The sequence below is a fragment of the Sorex araneus genome, chromosome X, assembly GCF_027595985.1.
Source record: "Sorex araneus isolate mSorAra2 chromosome X, mSorAra2.pri, whole genome shotgun sequence".
Classification (NCBI taxonomy): Eukaryota; Metazoa; Chordata; class Mammalia; order Eulipotyphla; family Soricidae; genus Sorex; species Sorex araneus.
The window spans coordinates 154890893-154904191 of NC_073313.1; the positions used below are offsets into that span (position 1 = coordinate 154890893).

At 44.7% G+C, this 13299-nt stretch overlaps 1 pseudogene; it reads right to left on the minus strand.

Moving 5' to 3' along the window:
• Positions 1-1916: 1916 nt before the first annotated feature.
• LOC101540707 (immunoglobulin heavy variable 1-2-like) lies at positions 1917-2356 on the minus strand (annotated as a pseudogene).
• Between the last annotated feature and the right edge of the window lie 10943 nt (positions 2357-13299).

A 13299-nucleotide genomic window follows, 5' to 3' on the forward strand; every position in this document is an offset into this window, starting at 1 on the left:
GACACCATGCACAAAAGTCAGATCAAAATGGATTAAATACCTCAACATTAGACCACAAACCATACGGTACATTGAAGACAAGGTCGGCAAAACCCTCCACGATATTGAAGATAAAGTTATCTTCAAAGGTGACACGGAACTAAGCAATCTAGTAAAAACAGAGATCAACAAATGGGACTACATTAAACTAAAAAGCTTCTGCACCGCAAAAGATACAGTGACCAGAATACAAAGACTATCCACAGAATGGGAAAGGATATTTACACAATACCCATCAGATAAGGGGTTGATATCAATGGTATATAAAGCACTGGTTGAACTCTATAAGAAGAAAACATCCAACCCCATCAAAAATGGGGCAAAGAAATGAACAGAAACTTTACCAAGGAAGAAATACGAATGGCCAAAAGGCACATGAAAAAGTGCTCTACATCACTAATCATCAGAGAGATGCAGATCAAAACAACCACGAGATACCACCTCACACCACAGAGACTAGCACATATCCAAAAGAACAAAAGCAACCGCTGTTGGAGAGGATGTGGGGAGAAAGGGACCCTTCTACACTGCTGGTGGGAATGCCGACTGGTTCAGCCCTTCTGGAAAACAATATGGACTATTCTCAAAAAATTAGAAATTGAGCTCCCATTTGACCCAGCAATACCACTGCTGGGAATATATCCCAGAGAGGCAAAAAAGTATAATCGAAACAACATCTGCACATGTATGTTCATCGCAGCACTGTTTACAATAGCCAGAATCTGGAAAAAACCTGAATGCCCTAGAACGGATGACTGGTTGAGGAAACTTTGGTACATCTATACAATGGAATACTATGCAGCTGTCAGAAAAAAAGAGTTCATGAATTTTGTATTTAAGTGGATGGGCATGAAAAGTTTCATGCTGAATGAAATGAGTCAGAAAGAGAGAGACATACATAGAAAGATTGCACTCATCTATGGTATATAGAATAACAGAGTGGGAGACTAACACCCAAGAATTGTAGAAACAAGTACCAGGAGGTTGACTCCATGGCTTGGAGGCTAGCCTCACATTCTGGGGAAAGGGCAACTCAGAGAAGGGATCACCAACTATAATGTAGTCGAAGGCCATGTGGGGGAAGGGAGTTGCGGGCTGAATGAGGGCTAGAGACTGAGCACAGTGGCCACTCAACACCTTTATTGCAAACCACAACAGCTAGTTAGAGAGAGAGAACAGAAGGGAATGCCCTGCCACAGTGGCAGGGTGGGGTGGGGGGAGATGGGATTGGGGATGGTGGGAGGGATGCTGGGTTTACTGGTGGTGGAGAATGGGCACTGGTGAAGGGATGGGTTCCCGAACTTTGTATGAGGGAAGCATAAGCACAAAAGTGTATAAATCTGTAAATGTGCCCTCACGGTGATTCACTAATTAAAAATAAATAAATAAATTTATTTAAAAAAAGAATATAGAGATATGGAGATGTACAGAGGGGCAGGGCTCCACAGAAACTCAAGACAGGAGTCTGGCCAGCACCATGATTTCTTCTCAGAGAAAAGGATTTCCTGCAGAGACAGAATTTAAAACAAAATGTGTTACATTGGGAGTCTGCCATGGGTTCAGGAACCTGCAATGACACCAGCCCAAACTTCCATGTGGCTCTTCCGCTATCATCTGTGGTGCTCCACACAAAATCCTAGAAGAAAATATGAGTGACACAAGGTGTTCTAGAGAGAGGCCCCCTTCATCTTGGTTGTTTATGACAGACAAAGAGACCTGAATTTTTTCCCTCAAATGAAGCCTTGCCCTGTGAACCCCATTCTGTCTCAGACCCTGACCCTCTGAGGAGGAAGTCAGGAGGATCAGCGTCCCTGTCATCTCCTCACCCAGCACAGCTGCCTTCTCTTCAGTTTTCTGACACACTCAGGATGTGGTTGTCACATTGTGTTTGTCGCAGAGTAATACATGGCCGTGTCCTCAGTGCTCAGCCTGCTCAGTTCCATGTAGGCTGTGTCCTTGGATTTGTCTGCAGTGAGTGTGAGTCTGCCCTGGAAGTTCTGTGTGTAGTTTGTACCACATTGTAAGGGATTATGTAACCCATCCACTCGAGCCCTTGTCCCAGGGCCTGCCGCACCCAGTGCATCCAATTGCTGGTGAAAGTGTATCCGGACGCCTTGCAGGAAATCTTCACTGATGTCCCAGGTTTTGCCAACTCAGCCCCTGACTGCACCAGCTGTACCTGGGAGTTCACACCTGTGGACAGCAGACAAGAGTGGGTAGACTCCACTTGACTGGCCCCGTTCCTTCAGCCCAAGGAATGGGGACACTTACCTGCAGTCACTGCCAATAGGAAGAGAATTCTCCAGGTCCAGTCCATGGTGGGGACCGTGCACTCAGGGGCTTCTAAAGCTGTGGGTGTGGCTGCTGTGTGAGGTTGTCAAAATACAGACACATCTGTATTTAACTCAGTGTCCCTCATGTCATTTGCATATTCATGAGGAGGTAGAAGTCATAGCTGAAGGCCTGGTCCAACCTGAGAAGGGACTGTGGAAGCCACCGGGTTCATCCTCAAGGGAAGTGAAGAGGTCCACAGTCTGATCCTTGTTGGACGAGATGAGACCTGCCCCGTCTGAGGACTCTGTGCACACAGAGCTCCCCCTCCGGAGGGCCAAGCATCTGGACACACCTGGGCTCTCAGGTTATTCCTGGGATCCTGTAACTCCCCAAGTGATACTTCATGGAGATGACAAAACCATCCTAATGTCCCAGTGCTTTCCATTGGAGATATTAAGAAGTGCAGAAACACCACCTGCATACAGGTTTTACTGCCTTATCAATTAATAACGTTTCTCCCCAAACGATAAGTATGCACAATTTAACATTCTGTTAAATAATATTATATAAATATATAATTACATATTATTTAAATATATAATTTATATTATTTAATATATTATTATTTAATAATATTATTGTTAAATAATATACCTATTTATTTTTGGTTTTCTTGAGAAAGCAAAATTTAGTTTTATTGATGAAGAAATTCCATTCAGAGGAGATTTTTGCCTCACTGCACCCATTTCTCCTATCTCTGCACCCCTTCTAGCTTGCAACTAGATGCTCTTGGGACTTGGCGCCCCCTGCAGCCCGGTCTCCACCCTGCAGGGAGAGCCTCTGCGCTCTCAGGGCTATTAACCTCTTTGAGTCTCTAGCACAGAATTGAATCCTGGGACTTCACTTCAGAAGCCTTGTTCACCAGTCATATTCTTTTATGGGTCTTTTGATTTGGTTTTGTTCCGCATCCAGTAGTTCTGAGGGCTAATTCCTGGCTCTGTGTTCAGGAGTCGCTCAGGTAGATGCATCCTAGGAAAATATTGGCAAATCAAGTAGTCATATATAGAAAAATTAAAAGGTGACACTGAGTGTTCTTTGCTGAGATTATGTAAAAGTAATGTAATGAATAATTAATTCCCTCAAAGAAAAAAGTAAAAACCATCAAAATAAAGAGTATTTAGGTCTTTAGATAAAGACTTTAATATAAACAAAAATATATTAAATTTGTTAAATTAATGACGACTTTTTCAAAAAGCAGGCATAAGTCTAACACAGATGCCAAAACATTTATTATATAACTGTAGTAGTGGGACATTAGAGATAAATGGAATAAAATTAGTGAAGTTTTATTGAACAAATGATTTGAACTCTGAATTTTTCAGTGATACACTATAGTATTATTTAAAGAAATTTACTTAGAAACATGCAAGGTGAGAGAAAGAAAGTTTATGAAAGAAAGAATGTTTATGAAAGCACATGGACTTCTCCAAATGGGAAAAATCTTTGAGTTCTGATTTCTGGTGAGACGTGTTAGAAGTCTGGAAAACATCTTTCCACACAGCACACGTGAGAACCTGAACAAATGAAACTCAGAGACTCATTTTTTGTCTCTCTGTGAATACTGGGGACAGGGAGATGGAGAGAGAAGTAAAATAGTATTATCCAAATAAATTACTAAGAGATGCAAGGAGAGACAGAGGGAGAGAGATTGAGGGAGAGATTGAGGGAGAGAGGGAGAGGAAGAGGGAGATAAATTGGAGAGAGAGGGAGAAGGTGGGGGAGAGAGAGACAAAGGGAGAGAGGGAGAGAGAGAGACGGCACAGGACTATGACAGGAAGGACAGTACAAACAGAGAATCTGGTCTTCATCACATGAGCCTTTCTCCTCCTTTATTGACTGATCCCTAGGATCATATATAAGCTCATGCTCTCTCTCTGTCTTTCTCTCTCTCTGTCTGTTATTATCTTGGGTCTAAGGATTGCAGTACAGACACTGAAAGCTTATCATGTATATTCCTTTTCTTACTTTCAACACTCAGTTCTTGTCCAGAGTGATCATATCTAGCTATTCCTGTCATACTGGTCCTTCTCTGTCCTTCGCCCCCTATATACACTTTTAGCTAGTGTCCAACCATTGACCTGTTCTTAAGGCCCCTGTGTTTTCTGGCATTGAATATAAATCTCTACAAAAGTTTAAACCCCACAGAAGAGTGCAATTATTCTATATCTGTCCCTCTCCTTCTGACTCATTTCACAAATCCTGATGATCTCCATGTTCTTCCATTTATAAGCAAATTTCATGATGCCTTATTTTCATGGTGGTTGCATAGTATTCCATTCTGCAGTTGTACTATATTCCATCCAGTCATCTGTTCGCAGACACTCGGGTTGTTTCAGATTTGCTATTGTCCCCCTGCTCATGAATAGGGGGAATCAACAGATTTGCTATTGTGAATACAATACTGTGATGCAGTAAACATAGATATGCAAATATATTTCCAAATTAGTGTTTTGGGTCGTTTGGGGTCAATGTCAACAGTGATATTTTGGGTCATATGGAAGATTGATTCTTGGTATATTGGGCAGTTTTAGAGTATTTTTCCATAAAATTCTATCATGTTGATATCCCTACCAGCAGAGAATGAGGATTGCATTTCCTCCACATCAATGCCAGCACAGAATGTTTGGGTTCATCATGATATGTGCCCTTCTCCTTGGTATGAGTTGATATTGCATTATTGTTTTGATTTGCATTTCTATGTTAAGTGATGTGGATAATTTTTTCATTCACTTCTCTGTCTCAAAGTCTACTTTAAGGATATATCTATTTAAAACCCCCATTTTAGATGGGGTTTGCTTTTTCTTGTTAAGTTCTACAATTGCCTTGAGTGATAGCACAGTGGGTATGGCACTTGCCTTGCACGTGGACAACCCGGGTTAATTTCTTCTGCCCCTCTTGGAGAGCCCAACAAGCTACCGAGAGTATCCCGCCCTCATGACAGAGCCTGGCAAGATACCCGTGGTGTAATCAATATGCCAAAAGCAGTAACACAAGTCTCACAATGGAGACATTACTGGAGCTTGCTTGAACAAATCAATGAGCAATGAGATGACAATGTCAGTTACAGTAAGTTCTACGAGTGCCTTATATGTGTTTTATTAATCCTACCTCAGATGTGTGGTGGGTAGATATTATTCACCAGGTTTTTGGTTGTCTTTTGATCTTGGTCATTATTTCATTGATATTGATTGCCCATTTAAAACATATATAATACTGACAACTTGAAGCATGGAATGGGTGAAAACTTTGACTCCAACTTGACCCCCAAATATTTTTAATGTCAGAGAAATTGAACAAGAAACAAAGAACCATGTGTTTAAACTCAGCTGAGAGTAACCGCTTGTTGGTAACACCAAAAGTTTGTCACGGGCTGACCACAATCACAAACACAAAGTCACCTTCAGTGTTGGGTACACAAACAGCCAAGTGAGTTCGTGACCCCTCAGGTGGAATTGAGATCAGTGTGAGTGTATTATTCAGGTTGTTGACTGTGGGTGCAGGTTCAGAGCAGGGACACACTTTAAGTGTCTTCACAGCGTAGGGCCTCACTCAGCCTCTATGCACACAGCAAGGTCCTAGGATGTAGTTCCCTCTTCGATAAGCGCAAGGCAAAACAAATTCGACTCTGGACTCAGTCCCCACTGCCTTCTCAGAGAGTCACCAGGGCTCAGCACTTCCCCTTCAGACTAAGATGAGCCTCGGGTACTTTCTGTGTCCGCTGGAACCTCAAAAGCATTCACTTGTGGAGATGATCATTGTCTTGTTCATGGCAGCACCAAGTACAGTAGCCAAGATGCACACACAACACACAACCGCAACGTTCAGATCTGCCTGTGTTTCCTCATTCAGCCGTGGAGTCCGTTCTTTTATCCTTCAGTTCTGTTTGAGGAACAGTGATCATTGTTCCTCCCTTCTCTCACTGAGAGTCCTGAGTCTCCCTGTTAGTGTTTTCTCTAGGTCAGAAAGCACTGAGAGGATTGTTGCTCTCCACACAACCACAGGGCATTAGATGTTCTGATGTTCTGACCTGGATTCAGTCCACATTCATTAAAATATTAGAATTATGGTTTCATTGTTCCCAGTGCTCTGTGGGAGCTAAGGGTGTAAGTGCCCGGTGGTCTGGGCATGGATTGGGTGACATTCCTCACTCTATTCAGCTAGGGCTGTGACTCTAGTAACTTCTGGCAGCTACAAAGCCTGTGGTGTTTTCTCAGTGGTCTTGGGAGGGCCAGAGGTCAGATGGCAGGAATAACTGTGGGTTCTGGTGCAGACGGGGCCTCATTGAGACCTATGATATATCCTGGGGAACAGACTTTAAAGAATATCATGAAGCTATCAAAATTAACTCTTGAGTTTCAGGAAGATAAACTCTCAGTCTAATAGTATTGAATTGAGAACCCAGAATTAATCCTTAGAACTTTTATGGTGAAACTTTGGGAAAGGATTCCATCCTCTGGAATGAAGCAAGGAAAATCTCTTCAACACATGGTGTTGTGAAAACAACACCACATATGAAAACAAACATCGTAGATAGAATTGAATCCATATCTCACACTAGATGCAGAATTTAATTATAAGTGGACTTTTGGTCCAGCTTTTACAGGAGAATACTTAAAACACACAGAGAAAAACTTTGACTGGTCTCTCCATGAGACTGCTCTAGAGAGCTCAAAATAAATAAATGGGACTAATTAATTAAAATATTTTAATGACTTGTATCACTTGTATCACTTGTCCTCCTGATGATGGTTGATTTGCTCGAGGGGGCGCCAGTAACGTCTCCATTTGTCCCTGTTGCATGCTACTGTAGCCCAATGATATCTACTTCCTCCAGGAATAGGAAGAGCCTCAAACCATTCATTCAGGGTTTTGACGAAGAATTCTGACCATCTAGGTGGGCGGCCACGCAGTCTTTTGACATCCCGTGGAATTCAGTTGGTAACAGCTCTAGTCCAGTGGTCATCTCTGATTTTAGTATATGTGCTGCCGAAGAGAGCACTGGTGGTCATCTCTGAATCGCATTACATGTCCAGCCATCTGATTTTTGATGTCTTGGCAAACGAGACAGCGTCCCTGATTCTTGACCATCTATGGAGGTCGGAACTCCGGGTTCCTTCTCGAACTCCAGTGAGACGTGATACTCCTAGCATAGCTCTTCTGATTCCTCTTTGGGAAACCCAAATAGCGTTCTCATCCTGTTTGCTTAGGGCCCAGGTCTCTGAAGACCACCACGGGGAGCTTGCCAGGCTCTGTCATCTGGGCGAGATACTCTTGATAGCTTGCAGGGCTTGCCTAGAGGGGCAGAGGAATCAAACCCGCGTCAGCTGCATGCAAGGCGAACGCCCTACCTGCTGTGCTATCATTCCAGCCCATGAGACTTCTCTAAAAATAAAAATAGAATTTCCACATTACAAGTGACTCTATTTTTGGCACCTTCACCCAAGCATAAAAACAGTCATTTGAGAAAATAAATGTAAACATGTTGATTGTAGCACTTAGAATGGATACCAGTGTATGGAACAACTGTCCTAATGGTTAATGAGAGTTTCATGAATAAGAAGTTGTGGGGTATATAGACAATGGGAAACTGTGCAGTTATACAAATTATCAGCGTTGTCTGCATCCCGTGGAAGTAGAGAATATCAGATTAAGTGAAGTTTGTCAGAGGGAGAAGGACAAATTCAGACAATCTCATTCACCTGTGGTACACAGAGAACAGAGCGTCAGGATGGACAGTATCCAGTGATAACGGCCCCTGCATCCTAACCACACTCTGAGGTTCCCAAGAGGAGTCAGGTGAGGGCTCAAATCTCTGGGTCTGAGGCTGAGCACAGGGATCACAAAAGAATGTGGGGAATCTGTGGGGATTTGGAGCTGGGAGAGCGCAGGGAGTTTGTGATCCACCAGCATCAATTCTCAGGTTATTTCCTCAGTTAAAATAATAAAAACAAAAGTAGGAAACCTCATTTGTTTAGAGGTATTTTTTTCTTTTTTTCTTTTTTTTGGGATTATATGGTATCTTTATTTAATATTTTAAAGACTTAAGTCCCTACTCACATGTGAGGGAGCTTGGATACTCCAGTAATGTGCTCAGCAGAGCACATCTGAGGACTCTGCACCCGGGCAGTGAAGCTCCCCCTACTAGTATAAACACAAGGTTAGAGGTATTTTTTAAAGAATAAAATCAAACATACATTACATAAAAACACACGTATCTCCAGTATACCCTGAAACAAAGAATACACAATTTTGAAATAGAAGAGAGAGGAATGACTAAAGCTTATATATTGGATAATCGAATTTTCTTTATATATTTCAACAAAAGAGGAAGAAGTGAACCCTTACAGTCACTCTCCCCCTGCCAGATTGCCTGTAGCAGAGCGCCCCCTGGTGGTCACACGCACCCTGCAGCTCCCTGACTCAGCAGGTTTGTGCCTGGGCTCACAGGGACTTGCCTCACTGTGTGTGTGTCTCTTGCACAATAATACACGGCTGTGTCCTCAGTTACTGAATTGCTCAGTTTTAGGTAAACTTGGTTCTTGGAGGTGTCCTTGGAGATGCTGACTTGGGACTGAAGACTTGGGTTATAGTCTGTGCTTCTACATCTCCACATAGCACCAATCCAATCCAGCCCCTTTCCAGGTGCCTGGCGGACCCAGTGCACAGCATCGCTGGTTAGAGAGAATCCAGAGACCGAGGAGGTGAGGGACAGCATCTGTGAGGGTGTCACCAGGCTTACTCCTGCCCACTGCAGCTGTACCTGGGACAGGACACCTGGGCACCCCATGCTCAGAGACCATGCCCACCTTGGAGATTCTGTCCAGGGGATACTCACATCCACGAGCTGCCACCAGAAAGAGGAGGAACCAGCGCTGATGCACGTTCCTGCCCACGAGGTCCATGATCTCAGACACCGTGTCAGGGGGAGAGGGAGCTCGAGTTGGGGTGAGTGTGAACGTGGTTTTAACCCTGGGTCAAGAGTGCAGATTTGCATGGGGGAGCCTCTGTAGAGAAAGGAGGGGACTCGGGGGAGATTGGCGTGTGGGGTCCCTGGGAGGAGGTGCTAACTGTGGCTCAGAGCATTCAGGCCTGTCCCTGGGGCCCTGTCAGAGCCGGGCCTCTTCCTCCAGCACAGGAAACGTGCTGAGGAGTCTCAGGAAACAGGAATTGCTGAGGGGGAAACAGCAGCTGGGGAGGAGAGTTCCCATGTCTCAGGTACCTGGTGACTAAACCCAGCCCCCCGGGGCCTCTACCCTGTAGACAGGCCCCTGCCCCTCTGTGTCCCTGTGTGGTGGCTCCTGTTCTCCCACTGTGAATGCAAATCCTGGGATCTATCACACAGGGTCATTGTCTCAGTGAAATTCCCACAGAGCTGGACCAATCTAAGAACATTTAAAATTTTCAGTAATTGTTCACTCACTTATTTTGTGAGAGAATCTCTGAAATTTAAGGATAATTATAAGTGTGGATCTGTTCATTGTCACTAATGGTGCTGAAGCAGTCTTACAGCAAATATTGAAGGAACCCCCTGGCAATGAGTTCTTGGGACATAATTTAAAAGCTCTTAAAACCCACCTGATTCCTAAGAAGACTTTGATTACCGCCAGCAGAACCCTACAGAGAGACGTCCCAGAGTGAACACAAGCCAGGCAAGGAGTATCAAAGGACGACCAGGAAAGTCTCAGTCTGGCCTTCTTGACAATGTCAAGCAATGGGTTCATCCCTGGGTGAAAGTTCCACGTAGGACAGGTAGGGAGATGTGGATATAGACTACATGGGACAGGGAAGAGAGCGGGCATGGAGCCAGCCCTTGCTGCCCGCAAACAAGCCACCCATGTCTCCCCTCTTGAGACGTGACCCTCAGCTCTCTCTGCCTCTCCAGAAGCCCGATTCTTTCATGTGTGTGACTCTCTCTCTCTTTCTCTCTCTGTCTCTGACTCTTTATCTCTATCTCTGTCTCCCTCTCTGTCTCTCTCCTGCCACTTCTTCCCCTTTCTCAGATTTACTAAATAAAGGTCAATTTGCTTCATTGATTTTCTCCTATTGAAATTCTTCATTGTGAGAAAGACACAAACCCATAAAATTCGGGGAAGGTCTAGGACTAATTTTCCTTCCTGCGAAGAGCAATTCTCTCCAGGTCACAGAGGTGGACAAAATACAGTGGATCTTCCTCCTGGCTGCTGTGCTGTCTCGCTCCTCCTCAACTTCACAGTTGTGACCTGGGGACCCCCTCCAGCAACTCATTATTGGGACAAGGAAGATGCTTCTGCCTCTGTGCCATGGTTCCTGCTGTGGGTGGCCTGGTCAAAGGCACTTAATTCTGCTCAATTCCACAGACAGCTCAGAGTCTAGCCGGTCGCCTTGTGCCTCAGGACCCTCTTCATGGGGTGATCGCTGAGGTATCCCGACCCTGCAGGAACTCAGGGCAGAGCTAGTGGAGAGTCCTCAGCAATCAGTCTATTAGCTCGGGATCTGGACTCAATGCACAGACTCACACTGTGCAGGGTCCTCTACCTGCTCTCCGGGTCACCAGCACTGATTTCTCACTTCACTGAACAGGGTTTCCACAGCACCCAGGAAAGACCTGCACGGTTCCGGTCCTGTCCCTCAGAGAGATCAGATACAGATGGGGGGAGTCAACATGCAAAGAGGGTGTGTGAGTGACCAGCACGCTGCCCCTTACTGTGTCTCTCCATGGACACCAGGGGGCGGCCCCCTTGATTCTCCCTGTACCACGAGTTGTGAGTTGTTGAGGGCTCTTGGCTCAGCAGCTGTGGGTGGCCTACCTGAACCTGAGTCCCTGTGTGCAGGGCATGTGTGTGAGCAGGGCTGAAGCCTCACCAGACCACGTGCAGACATGTCTGCAGGTCCATGGGGGCAGAGACCAGAGATGGACGTTAGAGACAAATTGAGACTCAGCAGGGAGAGTGAGCAGGAGTCCAGCCCCTGGGCCTCAGGGTCAGCACAGAGTGGGGGAGAATTTAGAGGAAGGCAGAGGGCGTGGGGTGGGTTCCACCTCACCTGAGGACAGGGCACAGGAGGGGACACTGTGGTGGAGCCAGACCTGGGCAGCAGAAGTCGGGGGGCTGACCGGCCCTGTGTGTCCTCAAGCCCTATCTGCAGCAGGGTCGGTGTGTGGACAGAAGGGTTAATTTGCTTCCACTCACACGCACATGCAGCTGTCCACTGTAAAGCGGGTGAGGGTCCTGATGCCCAGAAACCGTCATTAATATTGTCTTGGCTGCCCTGAGTAGGTCAGTTCTCACAGTGACTTGGGCATTAGACAGAAACCTGCACTGGGGCACAAAATCCTGCTGACCTGATATCAGAACGTTTCTGCTGCTGCTGTTTCAACAGGAAACCAGGATCCTGGGTGAGAAACCCTCCGGGCCCTGTGCTCCTGCTCCTGGGCTGCAGCTCTGCTGAGTGGGTGTGAGCGCCCCCTGCAGGGCTGTCCTGTAGCTGCCACATTCACAGTCTCATAGTTTCCCCAATTTTATCCTCATGCAATAACTTGGTCCTTGCATGAGAGTGAGATTCACAGTAAGATACAACGTTTCAGTCTTTGTCACTGACATTGAAACATTATATCTCTATTGATTAAGAAATACTTAATGTTGTATTTTGAATGTCTAACAGGCACTTTGGAAGGTCACCAGAACAGGAGAGCTGCTCAGTGGGTTCACCATGTGAGGGGAGATTGGAATTTAGATTCTAATCCTCAAATTTCATGTTCTTGATAAAGTTGAGTGGAGAAAGAGGTTAGTCGACAGTGACAAACGCATTAAGAATCGTATCTGAAATGGTCTCCTTTAAACTCAGAATAAGGAGATTAAGCAGATCACAGATTGGTAAATTCAGGAGAGTTGCCCACAGTCATCTCACTAAAGATGAAGTCGTGAGGCCCCTTCCAGAAGGTGTTGGTCAGAAGCCCAGGAGAAGCCTTTGGGATCTTCCCGTACTGAGATGGAACCTGTGGGTGTGATCCTGCATTCATGGAAAGTCACAGAATCAAGGAGATCTTGTACAGCACCAGGTTAGTCTGAGGACTTCTTGGTGGTTTGTGGAAAATTCTGCAGAGGAATAGGTGCCCATGATGGTTATAAACGGGTATATGGCTTGCAGAGTTTAAAGTGTGATGGGGAAGAACTAGGAAGTTAGAGGGTCACTTAGTTCCCAGGGGCATGATGCCTGAGGTGTATCTTTGCTCTTGACGTCTGCTAGGGCTTCAATTATAAAAGTTCCTGACTTACTACTATTGAAGATAAATTGCGTTAAAGCTCTGATCTCGTGACTCCAACTTCTCCTACAAAAGTGCTGGGAGCATAGTCCTCACACTAATGGATCTGTGAATTCCTATCTCACAGTATTTTATAGATGAGGTACATGTGGGAGGGTGAGGTCAGGCCAGCACCAAGGACAATCCCAACCCAATCCCATCGTTGGATGAGAGCAAAAGGTCTGGACCCTTTCCTAGAGCTTTCCTAGAGCTACACCAACTTTCCTAGAGCCACACCCCCTGACCAACAGGACTCTTCTTAACTCTGTGAAAACGTGGTTCAAAGCATCAACTTTAAGATTTTATTAACATCTTTTCTTTATTTTCATATCATTCATTACATAGATTTTTTTCTCATTCTTGACTCATTTCATTGGTGTTCCATGCCTTCAGATGTAAACTAAATAAAATATATTGTTTATAATATTTTTATTGTAAATAAAGTATTCTAGATTTTAATTAGTAATATCTTGCCAATACTGAAAGAAACATTAGAAATGAAATTCCAGATTATTTCTTCAGTTTTTTCTTGTTATTAGACACTGTCGCAATAAAGAAAGACTTTAAAATTATTTTAGAGAATGAAGAAATTATTCAGTTTGCTGCAACATAGGTGGAACCATAAGATATTATGTTAAATGAAGTAA